At 49.7% G+C, this 8,962-nt stretch overlaps 1 pseudogene; it reads left to right on the top strand.

The window, feature by feature from the left end:
- Positions 1 to 937: 937 nt before the first annotated feature.
- On the top strand, positions 938 to 3,467 carry LOC136516162 (G-type lectin S-receptor-like serine/threonine-protein kinase LECRK1; annotated as a pseudogene).
- Positions 3,468 to 8,962: the final 5,495 nt, after the last annotated feature.

The raw sequence follows: 8,962 nt of genomic DNA, 5'->3' as shown, positions 1-8,962 counted from the left end.
TGATGTCCTTGCCCTCCATGAGGGCGAAGAGTAGGTCGAGGCGGTCCTCCACCATGGCACCGATGGAGCCCAGGATGCGGCGCACGTCGTCCTCGGTCGGGAGCGCCCCGTCGTGGCCTCGCGTCACTCGGCGGCGCCCCGTCTGCCGTGGCCTCCCGACGCCTGGAGGCGGCGCGCCTGCAGTGGCCTCGTGTCAACCGGCGGTGGCTAGGGTTACACAAAGGCCGAGGAGTCGCGTGGGCGGTGAGCGCGAGCGAGGGCACCAGGAGGGGGGCACGGGCCGGAGAGGCATCGGGGCGAGGGTTGGGGGACTCGCGGGATCACAAGCTTGCCCACCTGCCGGCGCCGCGAGATCGCAGGCGTGGGTAAACGGACGAACCAAAACAAACGTCGCACAGAAAAATGTCCACGCTTTATTCTTTTTAGTTGTTGGAGATTATGGTTTTGCTTTTGTTATAGTTGTGTTACCTACTCCACACTCGAGGTAAGAGTTTTTTTACATGATTTGTTGAGAACGTTGTTTTATGATTATTCATCACTAAGATTGGCCTGACTATAGTGGACATAGGAGAATTCCCTATTCAAATAGCCTACTTGTCTTTCATATTGAGGGCCTGTTTAGTTGCCAAAAAATTTTGCATAGTACCTGTCACATCGAATCTTGTGGCACATGCATGGAGTACTAAATGTAGACGAAAAAAAACTAATTGTACAGTTGGGTGAGAAATCGCGAGACGAAACTTTTGAACCTAATTAGTCCATAATTAGACACTAATTACCAAATACAAACGAAAGTGCTACAGTGGCCAAAATCCAAAAAAAAATTTATCTAAACGGGGCCTGAGTTGTCCTCACCCAACCCCTGTGGTGGATGAGACGCCAGACGCTGATGGTAAAATTTAAGAAGGCTCCAGAAAATTGGACATTTGTTCTTGCTTTCCCTTTTTTTGCTGACTAAATTTACCAGGACCAGGTCCACCTACTTCCTTTTATGTGCCTGACACTCTTGAGTGCCCTGCAGCTTCTTCTTTGAGAATCAGGCACTTCATTTTGCAGTGCCCAAGCAACAATACACCTCTCCCCCCAAAACAATGGCCACTTATATTCTCTGTCTGTCTCTGATTCTGTTCATCAACCAAGCTATTCCTGCCATGGCTGCTCAGGCCAACAAGACTGAAATTCCTTTGGGAGCCACAATCAATGCAGGCGGTGTGCAAAGTTGGGTCTCACCTTCGGGGTGCTTTGCTTTTGGCTTCCATCCTGATGATGAGGGCTTCTCCATCGGAGTCTGGCTTATCATCGGTGAATCCAGAAGGATTGTGTGGACTGCCAACCAGGATGACCCCCCTGTTTCCGGTGGCTCAGTTCAGTTAACTTATGGTGGTCTTCAATGGATTCCAGCTAACGCTGGCAGCCAAGGGAAGTTCATATTCGCCACCTCTACTCAGCCTGCCTCTGCTGTGATGACGGACATTGGCAACTTTGTGTTGTACAACAGCCAAAAACAGGTCCTTTTGTCCACCTTTGGTTCTCCGACGGATACCTTATTGCCAGGACAGAACCTACTTCCTGGTAGCTAGCTGTTCTCAAGTGTATCTGAGACTAACCATGCCACAGGGGAGTATCGGCTTTCCAACCAGCTAGATGGCAATCTTGTGTTGTATCCTGTTGATGCAGTCGACCCTGATAGCTCATACTGGAATACTAGCACCTATGGCAATGGCTACCTCCTCACGGTTGCTTTGGATCCCAATGGCACACTATGGATGTTCGACCAACAAACAACATATACAAATGTGTTGTTCCTCACAAACCAATCTTCTAAAGCAGATGTGTACTTCCATCTGACATTGGACATGGACGGTATATTGCGACTCTACTCCCATGTGTTCTTTAGGCAGGGGGGAGCACTCATGACAGAAATCAAATGGGAAAAGCCTAGCAGTGATCAATGTGATGTGAAAGGCGTTTGTGGTCCAAATAGCTTCTGTCATGTGAGTCCTAATGGAAATACTAGCTGCTCTTGCCTCCCTAGTTTTGAATTCTCAAGTTCTAACCAAAGCATGCCAGGTTGCTGCAGGGTGCGGACTGGTGGCTGCACAGGGAATAGCTCTAATGATGGCATTAGACTGGTAGCTACGATGGTTGAGGTGAAGAATACTACATGGTCAGATAGATCATATGCTGTTCCACCACAGACTACAGGAATTGAAGCCTGCAAAGCTCTTTGTCTTTCTGACTGTTCCTGTGAGGTTGCAATGTTCGATTCCTACTGCTCAAAGCAGATGCTTCCAATGAGATATGGCAGGAGTTTAAGTCGTAGCAATACCACGCTATTTGTGAAGGTCTACACCTATGAACCCAATGGTGCTGTCAGAAAGACTAGGAGCACTGGCTCAATTGCCATGTTGGTATCAGGCGCTGCATTGGCCATTTTCTCACTGATTGCGGCCTCAGCATTCATGCTACTCTGCAAGCATCGCCTGTCATCACGGTACACAAGGGCTCCACAACTTCAAGACTCAGAATTTGATGATGACAGCATAGCTATTCGATCCTATTCTTTCTAGGATCTGGAGATGTCCACGGATGGATTTTCTAACGAGTTAGGAAGGGGCGCTTATGGTACGGTGTTCAAAGGTGTCTTGACCAACAGTAACAAGGACATTGCAGTGAAGAGGCTCGAGAGGATGGCGGAAAATGGGGAGAGAGAGTTCCAGCAGGAAGTGCGTGCAATTGCACGAACACACCACCGTAACCTCGTGCGCTTGCTGGGATTCTACAACGAAGGCATGCACCGCTTACTTGTGTATGAGTATTTGCCCAATGGGTCCCTTGCGGACCTCCTGTTCAAGGCAGATGCAGTGCCTAGTTGGAGCAGCAGGGTTGCGATTGCGCTAGATGTTGCAAGGGGGTTACATTACCTTCATGAGGAGATAGAGGTCCCTATAATTCACTGTGATATTAAGCCAGAGAACATACTCATTGACAGCAGGGGGATGGCAAAGATAGCAGACTTTGGCCTGTCAAAGCTACTAATAGGGAACCAGACACAGACTTTCACCGGCGTGTGAGGCACACGTGGGTACCTTGCACCAGAATGGAGCAAGAACATGGCAATCAGTGTGAAGGCGGATGTTTACAGCTACGGCGTCATGCTTCTTGAGATGATAAGCTGCAAGAAGAGCATGGAACTGAAGCTGGCTGGTGAGGAATGCAACATTTCCGAGTGGGCCTACGAGTACGTGATATCTAGTGACTTGAAGAATGTGGTGGCTGGGGAATGTGTCGACGAGGTGGAGCTAGAAAGGATGGTGAGGGTGGGCATTTGGTGCACGCAGAATCAGCCAGTGACCCGGCCTAGCATGAAGAGCGTGGTTCAGATGATGGAAGGAAGCGCTGAAGTTCGGCGGCCTCCACCGCCTGCATCATTTTCACAGTCACTGATGCGCTCCGGAAGCAGCTGATAACTCTAACCGTCACTGCAAAGGTATAAACTTGCTGTCTGGCAATTGCTACGAAAGCAGAATGGAATCTTGGGGATGTAATTTAGCAGGTGCATTTGATCGATTCATTAGGGAGTAAAATTTTGACAAGTGTGCATTGTCATCGTCCTGATTAAGCAGTATGGAGATGGATCATCATTTGATAACTTGCATTACACAATTCTGTGTATCCAGCTGCTGTCGATTGTTGTTGTCTGGTAGTTTGTTTAGTTCTAGGAAATTCTAGAAATATGGCGTGCCTGCCTTTATGACCGGTCAGTTTGGTTTATGTAATATAGATAAATGTGGTTATGCAAGTAACAAATTGTGGTCCGATGAATCTGCGAACACAAGGTTGACAAGTACCTTGTGTGTTCGTTTTGTGATGAGTGATTGTCAATGTGATCCACGAAGTAGGTTGAGTGATGACTAACCCTACCATGGCGAAAGCTATGTGTGCGACATGTCTTTTGGCTTGTGTTGTGCAGGTGTGGAGCTCGGATGCGGTGGTCGACGGCGAGGTGAAGGTCAAGGAGGACGTGCCGTGCCGACAGACCGGGAGCGGTGAAGGACGGACGTGAGGCTTGGACCGAGGGACCCAGAGGCCGGGTGACTAGCCGCGGTGGCTGACACTTGGGACATCGACAAGTGCAAAAAGACATGGAGTGACGGTGTTGACCGGGTCAAGACGGCGGATGCGTGAGCCGAGCGAGGCTCAGGAGGACTTGGCGGGCCGGCCGGTCGAGGACGGCGGTGACACGCGTTGGATGGCGGGGGACGCGTATGGAGTACGCTACTCGCGGACGGTTTGATGGTTTGGGCCTCAAAACCATCGGATGAACGGTTTACGGGTTTGGGCCTCAAAACCCGGGCGGAGGTTTCGAGGAGGGACGGATGGCACGTGGCGGCATCGGGGAGTTCGCGTCGAGGCGAAGCTACCGATGAGAAGGCGCGGTGGCCGTCGGATCAAGATTACACCGGGTTGGACAACAACGCCCTTGGGCTTAGCGGTTCAACTCATTTGTATCCAGGGGCAAAACTGGGAATGTGTAATAGCCCTGTTAAATAGGATGAGGGAGCCCCCATCTCCCTCACCTCCTCCATTTTTCATTTTCTCCTTTAGGGTTTCTTCCTCTAGTTTGCTTCCATGTATGAGAGAGGTCCACAACTCAAATTGTGACTTGGTTTTGAAGGAATCGGTGGCCGTAACCACCGTATGCCCTCCGGGATTCATGATTTAGTTGTGTTATTGATGTGATTTTGGTGTTCTTCACGAGCTCATTTTATCCCTTCTTGTTTCCCCTCTCGTTTCTTCGATTTGGGATGGTTTTGGTTCGTTCTTGTTGCCTTGGATCGATCAGTGACATGAGTAGAAGCTTTCCACCGAAGGAAATCCACTAATTCCTCACGAGATCGCAGATCCGGGCAATTTTTGTTCTTGACCTATTTCTTGGGGTTTTCTTCAATTCCTTCGATTCACGGAGTTAGAGTTTGTCTCGGGCTATGATCTTTTAGAGGTTGCCTTTCTACTCGCTTGTGAACCCTTGTGCAAAGTTTCAAGTCATTTGGAGTTGATTTGATCAAGTTATGGCTTGATTTGATTTTTCCCGAGAAACTGCTCGTTCATACCGGACGTGTCCGAGATCATACCGGACGTGTCCGATATTTCTCACTTTGGAGTTTTGAGCCGAAATTTTGTGGAGACCTTCCCTTGGTGTCTAAAGAGCTATGGTTAAAATTTCATGATTTTTGGACACCGTTTGATGGGGTTTTGGATTTTTCTCTTTTGGTCAGCCTGCTGCTGAAAATCCCCGGACGTGTCCGAGATCATACCGGACGTGTTCGAAAATACCGGACGTGTCCGATATAATACCGGACGTGTCCGATATTTGCAGGAGCAGTGCTGTTTTATTTTGGGAGTTTGCTCGTTTGGGCTTCGATCTGTGGTCCGTTTGCTCTGTGGTGACCCACTGTGTTCTGAGGGAGCATCCACCCTTCTCTAGGGTCGTGGTCATCAAGTCTTTCGTGTATGGTTTTTGGGGATTGATATTGGGACAGTGGTCGAAGATTTCAAAAGAAATTTGAGGCTCCCATTCACCCCCCCCCCCCCTCTGGTCGCCGTTTCCGGTCCTTCAATTGGTATCAGAGCCGGTTAAGGATCATTCCACCTTAATCGGTCCGTGATCCACGAAGGCGACATGGAGCGTGGTTCCGGCAAACCACCGCACTTTGATGGGTCCAACTATCCTTATTGGAAGATCCGCATGTCTGCGCATCTCCAGGGGATTGATTGGCTCGTCTGGGAAATTTGCGAGGATGCTACTTACGTTGTGCTCCCTGTTGCGGCCCGTACCCCCCAAGATCACAAGGATCGGCACAATGAAAATAGCAAAGCTCGCAGTGTGCTTTTCTCGAGTCTTTCGCTTTCTGAGTTCGAGCGTGTCTCCGATTGTACTACAGCTCGAGAGATCTGGGTGAGGCTTCAGAGCTATCACGAGGGGACCGCACAGGTCAAGACCAGACTCTACGAGACGTACAAGCGCGAGTACGAGAACTTCTCTCAGTTTGATGGCGAGTCTATCGATGCCATGTTTTCCCGCTTTCAGACTATCGTCAACAAAATGAAAGCGAACAAGGCCAACCTACCTTATAGTGATCATGAGAGGGCGCTCAAGCTTCTCTATGCCCTTGATCGAAAGGTATGGGATGTGAAGGTGTCGGCAATCATCGAGTCGGCCAACTATGACACCCTCACCGTCGATGAGCTTTTCAGCAAGCTCAAGTCCACAGAGATCGACTACCAAACCCAAGCCAAGCTCAAGAATCCTTCTGCACCAACTATGGCTTTGGTCTCAGGTAGTGGTTCAAGTTCATTGACTAACCCTTCACAAGCTTCTTTCTCTTTGTCGTGCTTGATGTCAGTTACAGAGGAGCAGCTGGAGTCTCTTGAGGATGATGAGTTGGCACTCGTCATCAGTCGGTTCTCTCGGTTTCACAACAACCGTTTGAACCGCCGACGCAGTGGTGGCCCGAAGGAGGGATGCTATGGATGTGGAGATCCAGACCACTTTGTCGCGCACTGCCCCAAGAAGAAGCCCTTCACCAACAAGTATGACTCCGGCAAGCGCAAGGATAAGCGCAACTACACCTCCGGCAAGCACAAGGCCAAGGGCGGCTTCGACAAGGAGGCGATCAAGAAGGCGTACCGTAGGAAGGCCAAAGCTCAAGAACGTGCCTTCCTCGCCTCCCTCAGTGACCTCAACGACGACTCCGACGATGATCACTCTTCTTCTCCCTCGATCGATGATGAGTCTGAGAAGAAGCGCGAGGACAAGCTCAACGGTCTCTGCTTTGTTGCCGGTGCAAACCGTGGTGGGTTTTGCACTATGGTGGTTGACGGTGGAGCAAAGCTCAAAAAGGACGTCGACGTCGACGATGATGAAAATGAGGTACCGCCCACACTTGACTCACTTATGCTTGAGATTGATACTATGAATGATACATTGATGAGTCAAGATAAGTTGCTTAAGCATGCTGCCCGTGAGAGAAAAGAGTTTAAGGACCAGCTAGAGGTTGCTTTGAAGGAGTTGGAGCTTGCCAAGAGTGGTGTAGTGGTGTCAGAGGAGGAGGAGTGCGATGAGTGCGCTATACACATGTCTAACCTCTCTGACTTGCAATCCAAGTATGCTGTTTTGCTTGATGAATGTGATGAGCTAAAGTCTCGTTCTGGGTTGCTCGGTGCATGCAAGTCCTGCTCAGGCTTACAATCTGAGTTGGCAGAGAAGGTTGCCAAACTTGCTGAGTTTGAGAAGGCCAACTCAGATAGCACCACCACTACATGTGTTCGATGTGAAGCTTTGGTGTTGGAGCTTGAGTCCTGTAGGCACGACAAGATGGGAACCGAGGAAGAAAACACACAACTTCGGTCCATCTTGAGCTGGGTGTCGTGCAGTGAGCCTCAGTTGGGCATGATGGTGAGCCAGTTCAGGCGGGGAACTGACTCATCGGGAGTAGGCTTTGCTATAGGTGGGAAGGGTGAGCATGTCTATGGCAAGGTTGGTGAACATAGTGGTTTGAACCCAAGTGAGAAACCCATCAACACTCCCAAATTGATCAAGATCCCTCCACCAGAGTCTACCAAGCCTATGATCAAAGATGGTGTGTTTGAAGAACCACCAAAAGCTCCACCATCCAAGCAAGTTTGGGTTCCCAAACCGAACCACTTTCGGAACTCACTCGATACTCTACCCAACATCTCTAGTGCACCCCTTCCTAAAGCCAAAAAGCCTCAGAGAGTGAACCACATCCACAAGAGAGTGAGTCAATCACCATCCAAGAGAGAGGTGAGGTACCACTATGACTATTGCCATAGAGATGGTCATTTGGCTGAGTTTTGCTTTAGGAGGAAGAGAGATGAGCGGCGTGAGTACGAGTTGAACAACCGGAACATGTACCGTCCTCCCCATGGCGTACATGTACTGCCTGTTCAGAGGCACATTGTTAGGCCTAGAGGTGCAATGCCTCAAGGTGCTAGGCCTCAGGTGGCGAGACCACATGGTGGTCATGCCCGGCGTGGCCCAAGTCATGATCTATATGACTCTGGACCTCACGACGGTGGCTTTCAGTCCCACACTCCTAGCGGACCACGTTTTCCCCCACGTGGTGATCGCTTTTCTCCAATGGGACATGGCATGTATGGTGTTTTTCCTAACACTTTTCCAGGGCAAATGACTCAACACTGGTATTCTCCTCATTTCACTAACCCCAGTGTTGTGCCATTTGCTCACCTCCTGTATTTCTATTGATGCAGAGCGGAGGCCTGGAGAACACGTGGCTTGTTGATTCCGGCTGTTCGTGCCACACGACCGGAAGTTACAAATGGTTCTCCAGCCTTGACCCCATGCAATACAAGGAGTACATCACATTTGGGGACAATAGCAAAGGTAAGGTGTTGTCTCGTGGGACCATTCGGGTCAATGAGTCTTTTATCTTGAAGGACGTTGCTTTGGTTTCAAGCCTGCATTTCAATTTGCTCTCTGTTTCACAACTCCTTCAAGATGGGTTTGAGGTGCGCTTTAAGACTGGACTTTCTCGTGTGCTCGATTCTCAGGGACATCTAGTTTGTCAGATCATTCCTTTTGGCCGAGTTTTCAGAGCTGATTTCTCTCAGTCTTTCGGTTCTTCTCGCTGTTTGGTTGCCGAATCTTCTTCTGATTTGTGGAAGTGGCATAGGAGACTTGGTCACTTGAGCTTCGATCTCCTAGTGAGGTTGAGTTCTCTTGACATGATCCGAGGATTGCCCAAACTTAAGTTTGAGAAGGATCTGGTATGCCATCCCTGTCACCACGGAAAGATGGTGGCTGCTTCCCATCCTCCAATGACTCAGGTCATGACCATGAGACCCGGTGAGCTACTCCATATGGACACTGTTGGTCCGGCTCGGGTTCGGTCAGAGGGAGGGAAGTGGTACGTTCTTG

Source organism: Miscanthus floridulus, chromosome 17 (assembly GCF_019320115.1).
Source record: "Miscanthus floridulus cultivar M001 chromosome 17, ASM1932011v1, whole genome shotgun sequence".
Classification (NCBI taxonomy): Eukaryota; Viridiplantae; Streptophyta; class Magnoliopsida; order Poales; family Poaceae; genus Miscanthus; species Miscanthus floridulus.
This window is presented reverse-complemented; position numbering and strand designations above follow the sequence as displayed.